At 51.4% G+C, this 13801-nt stretch overlaps 18 non-coding genes across 18 annotated transcripts; all 18 read right to left on the bottom strand.

Annotated features, from left to right (window-relative positions):
• Nucleotides 1-171: 171 nt before the first annotated feature.
• LOC135379421 (U5 spliceosomal RNA) lies at nucleotides 172-292 on the bottom strand. Its single transcript, XR_010418916.1, has one exon. It is a non-coding gene; the product is annotated as a U5 spliceosomal RNA (small nuclear RNA).
• A 186-nt stretch (nucleotides 293-478) lies between these two features.
• On the bottom strand, nucleotides 479-600 carry LOC135379399 (U5 spliceosomal RNA). Its single transcript, XR_010418895.1, has one exon. It is a non-coding gene; the product is annotated as a U5 spliceosomal RNA (small nuclear RNA).
• Nucleotides 601-786: 186 nt separating this feature from the next.
• On the bottom strand, nucleotides 787-908 carry LOC135379398 (U5 spliceosomal RNA). Its single transcript, XR_010418894.1, has one exon. It is a non-coding gene; the product is annotated as a U5 spliceosomal RNA (small nuclear RNA).
• Nucleotides 909-1094: 186 nt separating this feature from the next.
• LOC135379420 (U5 spliceosomal RNA) lies at nucleotides 1095-1215 on the bottom strand. The gene has a single exon (XR_010418915.1). It is a non-coding gene; the product is annotated as a U5 spliceosomal RNA (small nuclear RNA).
• A 186-nt stretch (nucleotides 1216-1401) lies between these two features.
• Nucleotides 1402-1523, bottom strand: LOC135379397 (U5 spliceosomal RNA). Its single transcript, XR_010418893.1, has one exon. It is a non-coding gene; the product is annotated as a U5 spliceosomal RNA (small nuclear RNA).
• A 186-nt stretch (nucleotides 1524-1709) lies between these two features.
• Nucleotides 1710-1831, bottom strand: LOC135379395 (U5 spliceosomal RNA). The gene has a single exon (XR_010418892.1). It is a non-coding gene; the product is annotated as a U5 spliceosomal RNA (small nuclear RNA).
• Nucleotides 1832-2016: 185 nt separating this feature from the next.
• On the bottom strand, nucleotides 2017-2138 carry LOC135380141 (U5 spliceosomal RNA). Its single transcript, XR_010419572.1, has one exon. It is a non-coding gene; the product is annotated as a U5 spliceosomal RNA (small nuclear RNA).
• A 187-nt stretch (nucleotides 2139-2325) lies between these two features.
• On the bottom strand, nucleotides 2326-2446 carry LOC135379419 (U5 spliceosomal RNA). Its single transcript, XR_010418914.1, has one exon. It is a non-coding gene; the product is annotated as a U5 spliceosomal RNA (small nuclear RNA).
• Nucleotides 2447-2632: 186 nt separating this feature from the next.
• On the bottom strand, nucleotides 2633-2754 carry LOC135379394 (U5 spliceosomal RNA). The gene has a single exon (XR_010418891.1). It is a non-coding gene; the product is annotated as a U5 spliceosomal RNA (small nuclear RNA).
• Nucleotides 2755-2940: 186 nt separating this feature from the next.
• LOC135380140 (U5 spliceosomal RNA) lies at nucleotides 2941-3062 on the bottom strand. The gene has a single exon (XR_010419571.1). It is a non-coding gene; the product is annotated as a U5 spliceosomal RNA (small nuclear RNA).
• Nucleotides 3063-3247: 185 nt separating this feature from the next.
• LOC135380139 (U5 spliceosomal RNA) lies at nucleotides 3248-3369 on the bottom strand. The gene has a single exon (XR_010419570.1). It is a non-coding gene; the product is annotated as a U5 spliceosomal RNA (small nuclear RNA).
• A 185-nt stretch (nucleotides 3370-3554) lies between these two features.
• LOC135380138 (U5 spliceosomal RNA) lies at nucleotides 3555-3676 on the bottom strand. The gene has a single exon (XR_010419569.1). It is a non-coding gene; the product is annotated as a U5 spliceosomal RNA (small nuclear RNA).
• A 187-nt stretch (nucleotides 3677-3863) lies between these two features.
• LOC135379418 (U5 spliceosomal RNA) lies at nucleotides 3864-3984 on the bottom strand. Its single transcript, XR_010418913.1, has one exon. It is a non-coding gene; the product is annotated as a U5 spliceosomal RNA (small nuclear RNA).
• Nucleotides 3985-4170: 186 nt separating this feature from the next.
• On the bottom strand, nucleotides 4171-4292 carry LOC135379393 (U5 spliceosomal RNA). Its single transcript, XR_010418890.1, has one exon. It is a non-coding gene; the product is annotated as a U5 spliceosomal RNA (small nuclear RNA).
• A 186-nt stretch (nucleotides 4293-4478) lies between these two features.
• LOC135380137 (U5 spliceosomal RNA) lies at nucleotides 4479-4600 on the bottom strand. Its single transcript, XR_010419568.1, has one exon. It is a non-coding gene; the product is annotated as a U5 spliceosomal RNA (small nuclear RNA).
• A 185-nt stretch (nucleotides 4601-4785) lies between these two features.
• On the bottom strand, nucleotides 4786-4907 carry LOC135380136 (U5 spliceosomal RNA). The gene has a single exon (XR_010419567.1). It is a non-coding gene; the product is annotated as a U5 spliceosomal RNA (small nuclear RNA).
• Nucleotides 4908-5092: 185 nt separating this feature from the next.
• On the bottom strand, nucleotides 5093-5214 carry LOC135380135 (U5 spliceosomal RNA). Its single transcript, XR_010419566.1, has one exon. It is a non-coding gene; the product is annotated as a U5 spliceosomal RNA (small nuclear RNA).
• A 5584-nt stretch (nucleotides 5215-10798) lies between these two features.
• Nucleotides 10799-10919, bottom strand: LOC135379417 (U5 spliceosomal RNA). Its single transcript, XR_010418912.1, has one exon. It is a non-coding gene; the product is annotated as a U5 spliceosomal RNA (small nuclear RNA).
• Between the last annotated feature and the right edge of the window lie 2882 nt (nucleotides 10920-13801).

Here is a 13801-nt window from a genome sequence, read left to right as displayed (position 1 = left end):
ACGTTCGTCGATGCCCTATTTAAAACATTTAAGAGGCAAAGTGGTGGAGTCCCGTCTCTCTCTCTTTCTTTTCCTTTATTTGTTTGACTTGTCTTGGGGGTCGGGGTGTGGCCGGTCAGGACACGTCCGACCCGGACGCGTGTTTTCTCTTTGAATTGAATGATGTAGCCTTCCCCAAACGGGTTCGGCCTATCAAAAATTGACTAGAAGCTCATTGTGCTGTCCCCCTCCACGGTGATCTTTAGTAAAAGGCGAAAGATCAATACGCGGATTTGAAGGGAGACCAGAGCATATGTCCTGAATTTTCAACGTTCGTCGATGCCCTATTTAAAACATTTAAGAGGCAAAGTGGTGGAGTCCCGTCTCTCTCTCTTTCTTTTCCTTTATTTGTTTGACTTGTCTTGGGGGTCTGGGTGTGGCCGGTCAGGACACGTCCGACCCGGACGCGTGTTTTCTCTTTGAATTGAATGATGTAGCCTTCCCGAAACGGGTTAGGCCTATCAAAAATTGTCTAGAAGCTCATTGTGCTGTCCCCCTCCACGGTGATCTTTAGTAAAAGGCGAAAGATCAATACGCGGATTTGAAGGGAGACCAGAGCATATGTCCTGAATTTTCAACGTTCGTCGATGCCCTATTTAAAACATTTAAGAGGCAAAGTGGTGGAGTCCCGTCTCTCTCTCTTTCTTTTCCTTTATTTGTTTGACTTGTCTTGGGGGTCTGGGTGTGGCCGGTCAGGACACGTCCGACCCGGACGCGTGTTTTCTCTTTGAATTGAATGATGTAGCCTTCCCGAAACGGGTTAGGCCTATCAAAAATTGTCTAGAAGCTCATTGTGCTGTCCCCCTCCACGGTGATCTTTAGTAAAAGGCGAAAGATCAATACGCGGATTTGAAGGGAGACCAGAGCATATGTCCTGATTTTTCAACGTTCCTCGATGCCCTATTTAAAACATTTGAGAGGCAAAGTGGTGGAGTCCCGTCTCTCTCTCTTTCTTTTTCTTCACTTGTTTGGCTTGTTTTGGGGTCGGGGTGTGGCCGGTCAGGACACGTCCGACCCGGACGCGTGTTTTCTCTTTGAATTGAATGATGTAGCCTTCCCCAAACGGGTTCGGCCTATCAAAAATTGACTAGAAGCTCATTGTGCTGTCCCCCTCCACGGTGATCTTTAGTAAAAGGCGAAAGATCAATACGCGGATTTGAAGGGAGACCAGAGCATATGTCCTGAATTTTCAACGTTCGTCGATGCCCTATTTAAAACATTTAAGAGGCAAAGTGGTGGAGTCCCGTCTCTCTCTCTTTCTTTTCCTTTATTTGTTTGACTTGTCTTGGGGGTCTGGGTGTGGCCGGTCAGGACACGTCCGACCCGGACGCGTGTTTTCTCTTTGAATTGAATGATGTAGCCTTCCCGAAACGGGTTAGGCCTATCAAAAATTGTCTAGAAGCTCATTGTGCTGTCCCCCTCCACGGTGATCTTTAGTAAAAGGCGAAAGATCAATACGCGGATTTGAAGGGAGACCAGAGCATATGTCCTGAATTTTCAACGTTCGTCGATGCCCTATTTAAAACATTTAAGAGGCAAAGTGGTGGAGTCCCGTCTCTCTCTCTTTCTTTTCCTTTATTTGTTTGACTTGTCTTGGGGGTATGGGTGTGGCCGGTCAGGACACGTCCGACCCGGACGCGTGTTTTCTCTTTGAATTGAATGATGTAGCCTTCCCGAAACGGGTTAGGCCTATCAAAAATTGTCTAGAAGCTCATTGTGCTGTCCCCCTCCACGGTGATCTTTAGTAAAAGGCGAAAGATCAATACGCGGATTTGAAGGGAGACCAGAGCATATGTCCTGAATTTTCAACGTTCGTCGATGCCCTATTTAAAACATTTAAGAGGCAAAGTGGTGGAGTCCTGTCTCTCTCTCTTTCTTTTCCTTTATTTGTTTGACTTGTCTTGGGGTCTGGGTGTGGCCGGTCAGGACACGTCCGACCCGGACGCGTGTTTTCTCTTTGAATTGAATGATGTAGCCTTCCCCAAACGGGTTAGGCCTATCAAAAATTGTCTAGAAGCTCATTGTGCTGTCCCCCTCCACGGTGATCTTTAGTAAAAGGCGAAAGATCAATACGCGGATTTGAAGGGAGACCAGAGCATATGTCCTGAATTTTCAACGTTCGTCGATGCCCTATTTAAAACATTTAAGAGGCAAAGTGGTGGAGTCCCGTCTCTCTCTCTTTCTTTTCCTTTATTTGTTTGACTTGTCTTGGGGGTCGGGGTGTGGCCGGTCAGGACACGTCCGACCCGGACGCGTGTTTTCTCTTTGAATTGAATGATGTAGCCTTCCCCAAACGGGTTCGGCCTATCAAAAATTGACTAGAAGCTCATTGTGCTGTCCCCCTCCACGGTGATCTTTAGTAAAAGGCGAAAGATCAATACGCGGATTTGAAGGGAGACCAGAGCATATGTCCTGAATTTTCAACGTTCGTCGATGCCCTATTTAAAACATTTAAGAGGCAAAGTGGTGGAGTCCCGTCTCTCTCTCTTTCTTTTCCTTTATTTGTTTGACTTGTCTTGGGGGTCTGGGTGTGGCCGGTCAGGACACGTCCGACCCGGACGCGTGTTTTCTCTTTGAATTGAATGATGTAGCCTTCCCGAAACGGGTTAGGCCTATCAAAAATTGTCTAGAAGCTCATTGTGCTGTCCCCCTCCACGGTGATCTTTAGTAAAAGGCGAAAGATCAATACGCGGATTTGAAGGGAGACCAGAGCATATGTCCTGAATTTTCAACGTTCGTCGATGCCCTATTTAAAACATTTAAGAGGCAAAGTGGTGGAGTCCCGTCTCTCTCTCTTTCTTTTCCTTTATTTGTTTGACTTGTCTTGGGGGTCTGGGTGTGGCCGGTCAGGACACGTCCGACCCGGACGCGTGTTTTCTCTTTGAATTGAATGATGTAGCCTTCCCCAAACGGGTTAGGCCTATCAAAAATTGTCTAGAAGCTCATTGTGCTGTCCCCCTCCACGGTGATCTTTAGTAAAAGGCGAAAGATCAATACGCGGATTTGAAGGGAGACCAGAGCATATGTCCTGATTTTTCAACGTTCCTCGATGCCCTATTTAAAACATTTGAGAGGCAAAGTGGTGGAGTCCCGTCTCTCTCTCTTTCTTTTTCTTCACTTGTTTGGCTTGTTTTGGGGTCGGGGTGTGGCCGGTCAGGACACGTCCGACCCGGACGCGTGTTTTCTCTTTGAATTGAATGATGTAGCCTTCCCCAAACGGGTTAGGCCTATCAAAAATTGTCTAGAAGCTCATTGTGCTGTCCCCCTCCACGGTGATCTTTAGTAAAAGGCGAAAGATCAATACGCGGATTTGAAGGGAGACCAGAGCATATGTCCTGAATTTTCAACGTTCGTCGACGCCCTATTTAAAACATATGAGACGCAAAGTGGTGGAGTCCTGTCTCTCTCTCTTTCTTTTCCTTTATTTGTTTGACTTGTCTTGGGGTCTGGGTGTGGCCGGTCAGGACACGTCCGACCCGGACGCGTGTTTTCTCTTTGAATTGAATGATGTAGCCTTCCCCAAACGGGTTAGGCCTATCAAAAATTGTCTAGAAGCTCATTGTGCTGTCCCCCTCCACGGTGATCTTTAGTAAAAGGCGAAAGATCAATACGCGGATTTGAAGGGAGACCAGAGCATATGTCCTGAATTTTCAACGTTCGTCGATGCCCTATTTAAAACATTTAAGAGGCAAAGTGGTGGAGTCCCGTCTCTCTCTCTTTCTTTTCCTTTATTTGTTTGACTTGTCTTGGGGGTCGGGGTGTGGCCGGTCAGGACACGTCCGACCCGGACGCGTGTTTTCTCTTTGAATTGAATGATGTAGCCTTCCCCAAACGGGTTCGGCCTATCAAAAATTGACTAGAAGCTCATTGTGCTGTCCCCCTCCACGGTGATCTTTAGTAAAAGGCGAAAGATCAATACGCGGATTTGAAGGGAGACCAGAGCATATGTCCTGAATTTTCAACGTTCGTCGATGCCCTATTTAAAACATTTAAGAGGCAAAGTGGTGGAGTCCCGTCTCTCTCTCTTTCTTTTCCTTTATTTGTTTGACTTGTCTTGGGGGTCTGGGTGTGGCCGGTCAGGACACGTCCGACCCGGACGCGTGTTTTCTCTTTGAATTGAATGATGTAGCCTTCCCGAAACGGGTTAGGCCTATCAAAAATTGTCTAGAAGCTCATTGTGCTGTCCCCCTCCACGGTGATCTTTAGTAAAAGGCGAAAGATCAATACGCGGATTTGAAGGGAGACCAGAGCATATGTCCTGAATTTTCAACGTTCGTCGATGCCCTATTTAAAACATTTAAGAGGCAAAGTGGTGGAGTCCCGTCTCTCTCTCTTTCTTTTCCTTTATTTGTTTGACTTGTCTTGGGGGTCTGGGTGTGGCCGGTCAGGACACGTCCGACCCGGACGCGTGTTTTCTCTTTGAATTGAATGATGTAGCCTTCCCCAAACGGGTTAGGCCTATCAAAAATTGTCTAGAAGCTCATTGTGCTGTCCCCCTCCACGGTGATCTTTAGTAAAAGGCGAAAGATCAATACGCGGATTTGAAGGGAGACCAGAGCATATGTCCTGATTTTTCAACGTTCCTCGATGCCCTATTTAAAACATTTGAGAGGCAAAGTGGTGGAGTCCCGTCTCTCTCTCTTTCTTTTTCTTCACTTGTTTGGCTTGTTTTGGGGTCGGGGTGTGGCCGGTCAGGACACGTCCGACCCGGACGCGTGTTTTCTCTTTGAATTGAATGATGTAGCCTTCCCCAAACGGGTTAGGCCTATCAAAAATTGTCTAGAAGCTCATTGTGCTGTCCCCCTCCACGGTGATCTTTAGTAAAAGGCGAAAGATCAATACGCGGATTTGAAGGGAGACCAGAGCATATGTCCTGAATTTTCAACGTTCGTCGACGCCCTATTTAAAACATATGAGACGCAAAGTGGTGGAGTCCTGTCTCTCTCTCTTTCTTTTCCTTTATTTGTTTGACTTGTCTTGGGGTCTGGGTGTGGCCGGTCAGGACACGTCCGACCCGGACGCGTGTTTTCTCTTTGAATTGAATGATGTAGCCTTCCCCAAACGGGTTAGGCCTATCAAAAATTGTCTAGAAGCTCATTGTGCTGTCCCCCTCCACGGTGATCTTTAGTAAAAGGCGAAAGATCAATACGCGGATTTGAAGGGAGACCAGAGCATATGTCCTGATTTTTCAACGTTCCTCGATGCCCTATTTAAAACATTTGAGAGGCAAAGTGGTGGAGTCCCGTCTCTCTCTCTTTCTTTTTCTTCACTTGTTTGGCTTGTTTTGGGGTCGGGGTGTGGCCGGTCAGGACACGTCCGACCCGGACGCGTGTTTTCTCTTTGAATTGAATGATGTAGCCTTCCCCAAACGGGTTAGGCCTATCAAAAATTGTCTAGAAGCTCATTGTGCTGTCCCCCTCCACGGTGATCTTTAGTAAATGTTTATTGAGAAGAGTAAACTTTTTACACAAAATGAGGTCTAACATGACTATGGTAACTATATACAAGAAACGCAAGAAAAACACGCACAAACAGCAATAGACGGTAAGTGAGAGCTAAAAAAAAAACTATGTACAGAACAAAGAACAACCAAACACTAGCAGTGGCTCAAGACAGAGACCTCACTTTAGGGAACAGTTATCATATTAAGCCCACGGGTTAATCAAAACGAACAAAAGGTGACAAGACTAGAAGCTTCAAGAACTGGAACAGGCATCACACAGGTGGTATATACAAAGGTATGTACACGTTTGTCCATGAGACCTATCACAGCTTCATGATTATATGGCCACTAGCCAACACAAACAAGTTCCAGTGGTGCTTCCACCGCTTTCGGAAGTTCACGAGACCGAAAGATCTCAGCTCGTCCTGCAGCCGAGCTCGTAGGGCGATGCGGCACGCGCACAGCAAGTCCACGAGTGTCGCCGGCTGTGCCCCGTACACAGCACGTGTCCTGGCGCACCAAAGTTGAAAGGTAACCTCGGCAACCAGGAGCACGAAGGCGGGTCGCTTCCGCACCGGCACGGGCACCGGGTCCAGAAACTGCGTCGTGTCGAGGGCGACCGCGGGCAACTGATACAAGTCGGCCACCTTCCTCCACATGGCCGCCGCGTTGATGCAGTCGAAGAAGGCGTGCTGATGCGTCTCCACCGCCCCGCAGGTGACGCAGGAGTCCCAGCGTGAGAGGCCAAAGCTATGCAGCCTTGCTCGGACCGGCAGCACCTCATGCGATCGCTGCCATAAGACGTCCACTCGTGAGCCCTCCAGGAAAGGGGACACCACGAGACTTCGGTCGTGGGACCGCGGGCCCGCCTGTACCGGAAAACTGGCCTCACACAGCGCCTCGTACAGTTCCCTTACAGACCATGTGGTGAAGTCGACGTCAGGCAGGTGACGGCGTAGCTGGACAGCGTACTTCCTCATGAGTCTGTAAAAGGTCATGAGCCTCTCCGTGTGGGGCCGCCCAATGTCGAAGGCTCCTCCGAAGTCTTGGATATAGGTGCCGGCGAAGAACAGGGCCAGGTGGTACGAGATGTGTGTCGTATCTCGGAGGACAGAGAAGAGGGTGGAGAGGCCCAGAGCCGCGCAGAAGAGGCGCACGTCTGGGAACCTCCAGCCGCCCAGCTGTGGAGGCCTCATCATAAGGGCCCTCTGCACACGTTCTGGTCGCCGATTCCAGAAGAACTGATAGGTGAGGCGGTTCGCTCTTCTCGCAGTGGCGGTGGCTGGCTGGAAGGCCGTGCCGAAGTACCACAGTGGGGAACACAGATGCCTGGACACCACTGCCGCACGCTCTCTCAGATCCAGGTCGAGGGCTGACACCGCTTGGATGCGGGCCGACATATCGTGGAGTGCATGTCTCCAGTTGCTCGTGAGGGGACCGGTCCTGTGAAATTCAATACCGAGTATGCGACAGGACTGTCGTACCGGTATACCATAGGCGTCCGAATAGGGAAAGTTGTCCCCAAGAGCCATGAAGGCGCACTTCCGTTCGTTGAGCTTGGCACCCGACGCCCTGCTGTATTTATCCAAGCAGTCCAGAACCTGGACTGTCGCATGGGGTGTCGGAAGGCACACCGTTAAATCGTCCGCGTACGCGAACACGGTCGCGAACTTGTGGCTCCCTGGGACTGGTAGGCGGGGCACGGCACACTCGTTGGACAACATCCTGACCATTGCTTCGAAGACGAGGACGTAGAGTGTAGGAGATAAGGGGCATCCCTGCCTCACTCCTCTGGTGACGTCGAAAGCCAAAGACGGCCTGCCGTTCACTAGCACTTGGCTCTCAGCACCTGTGTACAGAAGTCGCACGAACTGCTGGAAGCGCTCGCCGAAACCCGCACGGTACAAGACGTGAAAGAGGAAGCCATGGTCCACCCGGTCAAAGGCCGCCTCTTGGTCGAAGGATACGATGTACGCTCGGGCCTGACGGTCGGCAACCCAGTAGAAAATGTCCCTGAGGGCGGCCAAATGCTGCTGGATGCCGCGTTCTGGGACAGCGCACGCTTGAGCCGGCGAGACGATGAGCGTGCTGATCCGGGCGACACGCTGCTGGAGCACCTTGGCGAAGAGCTTGTAGTCCACATTGAGCAATGTGATGGGCCTCCAGGCGGAGAGCTCATCAGCACGCGCACCGTCTTTGCAGAGGAGCTTGACGTAGCCTCGACGGGACGACGCCGGTAAGGTGCCACGCTCAACAGCATCCAGGAACACGTCACGCAGGGCAGGACCGAGGATGTCCCAGAAACGAAGATAGAACTCCACAGGGAGTCCATCAGGTCCGGGTGACTTCCCTTTGCGCATACTCTTTGCGGCTAGAAATAACTCGTGGACGCTGACATCGAGGTCCAGGTCGCTTGACTGGTCGGAAGTGAGACCCTCGTACTGGCGGCACACTTCCTCCCAGAGTGAGGTATCGACTGAGTCTCGGGCGTACAAGGTGGCGTAGTGCGACCTGCAGGTGAGGACCAGGTCGTCCAAGGTCGTGGCCATAGTCCCATCTTCCCGGACAAGGCGTTCGAGCCGCACAGGTGTCGAGCGCTGTACATCCGAGAGGGCCGCCTGGACCGGGCCGGCGGACCGCATATGAGCCGGTCGGGAAGCGTCTAGAGACCATCCCTGTGACCGGCGCCACAGAAGTGCTGAGAGTTCCGCCTGTAGCTCCTTGTATGCTGTGGCCTCCTCCCGGGAACCCAAGCCGCATTCCAGAAGGCCCCGAAGACCGACCTGCAACAGATGAATGTCTCGCCTCCGCTCCGCCACCAGCTCTTTGCCCCATCTTCGGAGGATCCTCCTAGCACCATCCTTCACACTATCCCACCACTCCAAAGATGTCACTTCGTGGATTCGGGAGTCGAGGTACGCTTGGACGTCCTGTACCACTCGGTCGTCGTTCAGGAGCGATGGATTCAACCGCCACGGCGAGGGTTGTGGTCCAAAGCCAACTGGGTCTTGTAGGTCCAGGACGACTGCCCGGTGGTCAGTAAAGAACTGCACAGAAGTGCCGACCTGCACCACCGCACAATCCTGCACCCCACACGAGAGAGACTTCGACACGTAGAACCGGTCCAGACGGACGTGGCGGTCTTGGCTGCTGAACGTGAAACCTGGTGTGAGTCCGTGGATAAGGTTCCAGGCGTCTGTGAGGTCCCTCGCCCGCAGCAGGCGTCTCAGCTCCTTGCACTTCCAGGGTTGGTTCCTCGATGTTCCCCCCGCTCGGTCATACTGTTCGTCCACAACACAGTTGAAGTCGCCACCAAGTACAACGTCCCTCTTACCGAGGAGGTAGGGGTCGACGCTGCGGAGAAAGTCATTCCTCTCCTGGTACTCCGTGGGAGCGTAGATGGACACAAGGCGCCTGTCACGCCCGTTAATGGCCACGTCCACTGACACAAGTCGTCCTTCAAAGTCGAAGGAGTGGCGCAACACAGTTCCACGAAAGCGCGGTGTCACGAGGATGGCCACGCCACGAGACCTCGATGTGCCACAGCTGAAATGTCCCTTCACACCCACTCGTACTGCAAAGTTATTAGCTTCCTGCAGGCTACTGAAATGAGTCTCCTGGAGGAAGGCGATGTCCACTTGCAACGAAGCAAGCAGCGAGCCCAACATTCGCTGCTTTCGATGCTGGCGGATCCCGCGCACATTAAGGGTGAGCACTTTCATTGTCTGCTTGGGAGGAGGGTGGGGACGGCACGGCACGATTGGCGGCCTGTCGTCGCTTCTTCTTCTCAGTCTTCTTGCGGCCGCTGGCCCGTTCGACTGTTTGCCACGGCTGCTCCTGAGGGACAGCCGCTGACTCCAGCGAGTCGCTGGACATGTGTGGCCGTTTCGCTGGTAGTGGAGCGTGGTCTCGGCCCTCTTCATCAGACGAGGATGACATTTCCTCGGTCGACTCCACAGTGGCATCCTCGTCAATGACGAGTGGCGTGTCGGAAGCCTCGCTGGAGCTATGCTCAGAACGGGTCAGGGAGGCGATCTCTTGCAGGTCGGTCGATTCCTGACCCACAACTGCCGCTGCAGGGGACACCGCCTGGGGGGCCCCGGTGGTCGGCGCTCCTTCGTCAGTTTGCTGAGAGGGCGCAATGGCGTCCTCCGTGGTTGGCAATTCCAGAACCTGCTGCCTGTCCGGGGTGGGGGAGCCCTCGCCGCCGCCGAGCGCGATGACTTCCTGCGTATCCCTCAGGTCACTGGCTGCCTCGTCGACCAGCATGTCGTCCTCGGTGGCGATGCTGGCGTACGTCTTCACCCTGCAGCGCGTGGTCCAGTGGTCTGCTCCACACTTGCGGCACCGCTCATTGCACGAGGCTGCCTCGTGCCCGTACGCCGCGCAGCGACGGCACCTCGGTGTCGTGCAGTCCAGCACGTAATGGCCCTCTTGACCGCACCGGCGACATTGTTTCCGCATGCCGCTATAAAGGCACATGCCCTGGAAGCCGCGCACAGTGACGAAATTCGGCACTTCCTTCGTCACCTCGATAAGCACCTTCCGAGCTCCCGTTTCAACGGTGGGGTAGTCCCGGTACTTTTCTCGATGTGACTTGAGCACCTTGCCGTACCTGGAGAGAACTGCATCCAGGTCTTCGTCGGGTAACTCCGTCGGGAGGTTGAGCACGGTGACCACTTTCACCGTCGATGCCAGGGAAACCAATGGGTAGTCCCTGCTTGCAATGGTTAGCACGCCCAAAGCACGGAGAATTTCCACTGCGCGCATTGAGTGCACAGTCACAAAGAAACGACCTCTGCCCGAAGGTCGGACGGAGCGAAGGTCGCGTAGCGTGATGGCAGAGGCCACCGCGTCAAGAACTTGCCTGGTTTTCACCTGGCTGTCGGCATGGAGGCTGAAAGTGAGGTCCTGGCGTAGCTGCGTCGCCATCTCCGTAGGGAATCCCCCGGCCCCCCCGGCGGATCCCATCTTGCGGTGCAGCAACGCGATAAACTGGACGTGAAAGATACAATAATTTGGCAAAAAACGTAAATTTTCCACAGAGCTCTGCGAAAACACAGCCGATCGAACGATCTTTAGTAAAAGGCGAAAGATCAATACGCGGATTTGAAGGGAGACCAGAGCATATGTCCTGAATTTTCAACGTTCGTCGATGCCCTATTTAAAACATTTAAGAGGCAAAGTGGTGGAGTCCCGTCTCTCTCTCTTTCTTTTCCTTTATTTGTTTGACTTGTCTTGGGGGTCTGGGTGTGGCCGGTCAGGACACGTCCGACCCGGACGCGTGTTTTGTCTTTGAATTGAATGATGTAGCCTTCCCCAAACGGGTTCGGCCTATCAAAAATTGACTAGAAGCTCATTGTGCTGTCCCCCTCCACGGTGATCTTTAGTAAAAGGCGAAAGATCAATACGCGGATTTGAAGGGAGACCAGAGCATATGTCCTGATTTTTCAACGTTCCTCGATGCCCTATTTAAAACATTTGAGAGGCAAAGTGGTGGAGTCCCGTCTCTCTCTCTTTCTTTTTCTTCACTTGTTTGGCTTGTTTTGGGGTCGGGGTGTGGCCGGTCAGGACACGTCCGACCCGGACGCGTGTTTTCTCTTTGAATTGAATGATGTAGCCTTCCCCAAACGGGTTCGGCCTATCAAAAATTGACTAGAAGCTCATTGTGCTGTCCCTCTCCACGGTGATCTTTAGTAAAAGGCGAAGTTTATTGTGAGAAAAACCGCCTGACCGCAATGGGTCCCGCACAAACATCCCTGCTCAACACCAACACCAAAGAGCCAACATTCAGAACAAGTCGCGACACTCACACTATTACACGTAAAAACATTACGGCAGCAATCACACTAACCACTATTACAACACTGGCCACTATTACAATACATTCATACCTCGCTATCATTAGATTCACAATAAAATCCACGAACATCCCGAGCCCAGCAAATGCAACTTACAGTTCATACGGAAGACAACAGCGAATCAACATGAGGAATTATGTCAGTACATTCGTATATTAAAGACTAGACTAGAGACTAACAATCACTGTATCATACAACACAGTACCAGAATGCAGAGCACAGTGCACCCCACCCTTGTCCGAAAAGCTCAGAAGAACAGTGTCAATACATAAACTACAATGTACCACATTCGGCGACCTTTGTCTCAAAAATTGACACAAATCTTCCCACTGTTCCGAACAAACACTTTCCAGTGCCGTTTCCACCGCTTTTTAAAATCGTCCACCCCCATGACATCTAACTCGTACTGTAATTTTCTTCTTAACGAAACTCTAACGTAAAAAGTTACGATTCTTAATGACTCATTTGTCCCTCCATACAATTTCCTGTTTCTTGAAGCCCACAGCTGATATTTAATTTCGTTCAAAAGCAAGCAAAAAGCTGGCCCTTGTCCGCTGTCCACTGGGATCGGGTCGAAGACGTGCACTGTGCTGTACTGAATATTGGACAGAGCAAACAATGCCGCCATTTTTCGCCACAGAGCACTTGCCAACACGCAGTCGTAAAAAATGTGTTTGTGGTTCTCCATTCGACCACAGGTGGCACACTCATTGGTAGCTCGAAACCGGAACCTCTGCAATCGTGTAGCCACCGGCAAAACATCGTGAGACATCTCCCACGCTAGATCTGCCCGATCATCATCCAGAATCGGTGAGAGAAGGAGACCCCTCGAATCTGCTACGTGCGTCGATATAAGGTCCCTTTTACAAGCATAGAACAGTGTCTCGTATATTTTCTTGGTAGACAGGAACCTTATGCTTTCCCCAGGCAAAGCCTCTCGAAGAACACGGACGTACCGTGCCAATTCAACGTAGAAGGGCATCGGTGACTCAGCCCTAGGCACCAAGTGATTAACCGGAACGTCAAAAAGCTTGCAAAGCGTGCCCATGCTGTAAAGAGCTAGCGGCTTGGCGACGTGGTTGTCCTCCTCCAGAATATTGCATGTCTGTGCAATGGCTAGGGCCACGCACTTGAGTTTAACATTAAATATTCCCAAACCTCCGCACTCCGGTGGGCCCTGAACTATCACTCTCTTTACCTTCTCGGGTCTTCCCTGCCACAAAACAGACATCATAATTCGAGTCAAAGTTCTCTCAACTCTTCTGGTTGGGAAACTACAAGTACCCACGTACCAAATCGTAGAGCACATCTCCGTTCTAATGATGTCCCGCCTTCCGCGGTATCCGATACCGATGTCCTCATACTGAAGTTTTATTACCTCTAAATTCTTCTGGATGTCAAACCACGTTTTGCCTGCCACCCCCCTCTCGGAGAACGTTACACCGAGTATCTTCATTTCTGCAACGCACGGGATGCCAGCGATATCCGTCTGAATCCCAGCGCAGTTAACTCGCATTATTTTTGACTTCTCTTTGTTCAGACTGGCGCCGGAACCCGCGGCGTAAATCTCCATGAGCCGTAAGGCCTCTACAACTGCTGGTGGACCCGTCGTACACAGGGTCATGTCATCAGCGTACGCAAATATTGTTGCCTGGCTGACGCTACCGGGCACAGGAGCTCTAGGTATGGCGACACTTTTCAGCATGAGCCTCACAAACGGCTCACAGGACAGGACGTACAACAGGGGAGACATTGGACACCCCTGCCGCACCCCAGACCTGACTGGAAAGCTCCGGCTCAACTTGCCATTGACTTCGACAACGCTGTATATCTCGGTATACAACAGCCGCACATAACACACAAACCTCGATGGGAGACCTATTGCTTCCAACACATGAAACAAATATTCATGGCTAACCTTGTCAAAGGCCTTCTCCTGATCAAAACTGACCAGAAGAAGCGGCACGTTTCTGCGCTGACAATACGCAAGCATATCTCGCAGTGCCGTTAAATGCGTATGCACCCGCCGTCCCTTCGCAGCAGAGGCCTGACCTGGTGACAACAGATAGTCCATTACTTCACCAAGTTTGAGCTGTAAGGCCTTTGCCAATATTTTATAGTCGGTATTTAATAACGTAACCGGCCGCCAAGCCTTTAACTCATGTTTTTTTGCCTCATCCTTGCACAGCAACTTTATGATCCCGACTCTCAACGATTCCGGTAGGCAACCTTTGTCCAAGCACATATTGAAAACCTTCGATAGCGGCCCTGCAAGCTCAGTCCAAAATACGCGGTAAAATTCTGGTGGGAGGCCGTCAGACCCTGGACTTTTCCCCAGCCGCAAAGACTTCATCGCCGCCGTTAAGTCTTGAACTGTGATGCGCTTTTCAAACAAGTCATGACCTTTGTCTAGCAACGGGATCCCTTTGTCTAATTCGATCCACGCATTTTGATCTAC

The sequence above is a fragment of the Ornithodoros turicata genome, chromosome 1 (genome assembly GCF_037126465.1).
Source record: "Ornithodoros turicata isolate Travis chromosome 1, ASM3712646v1, whole genome shotgun sequence".
Lineage (NCBI taxonomy): Eukaryota > Metazoa > Arthropoda > Arachnida > Ixodida > Argasidae > Ornithodoros > Ornithodoros turicata.
This window is presented reverse-complemented; position numbering and strand designations above follow the sequence as displayed.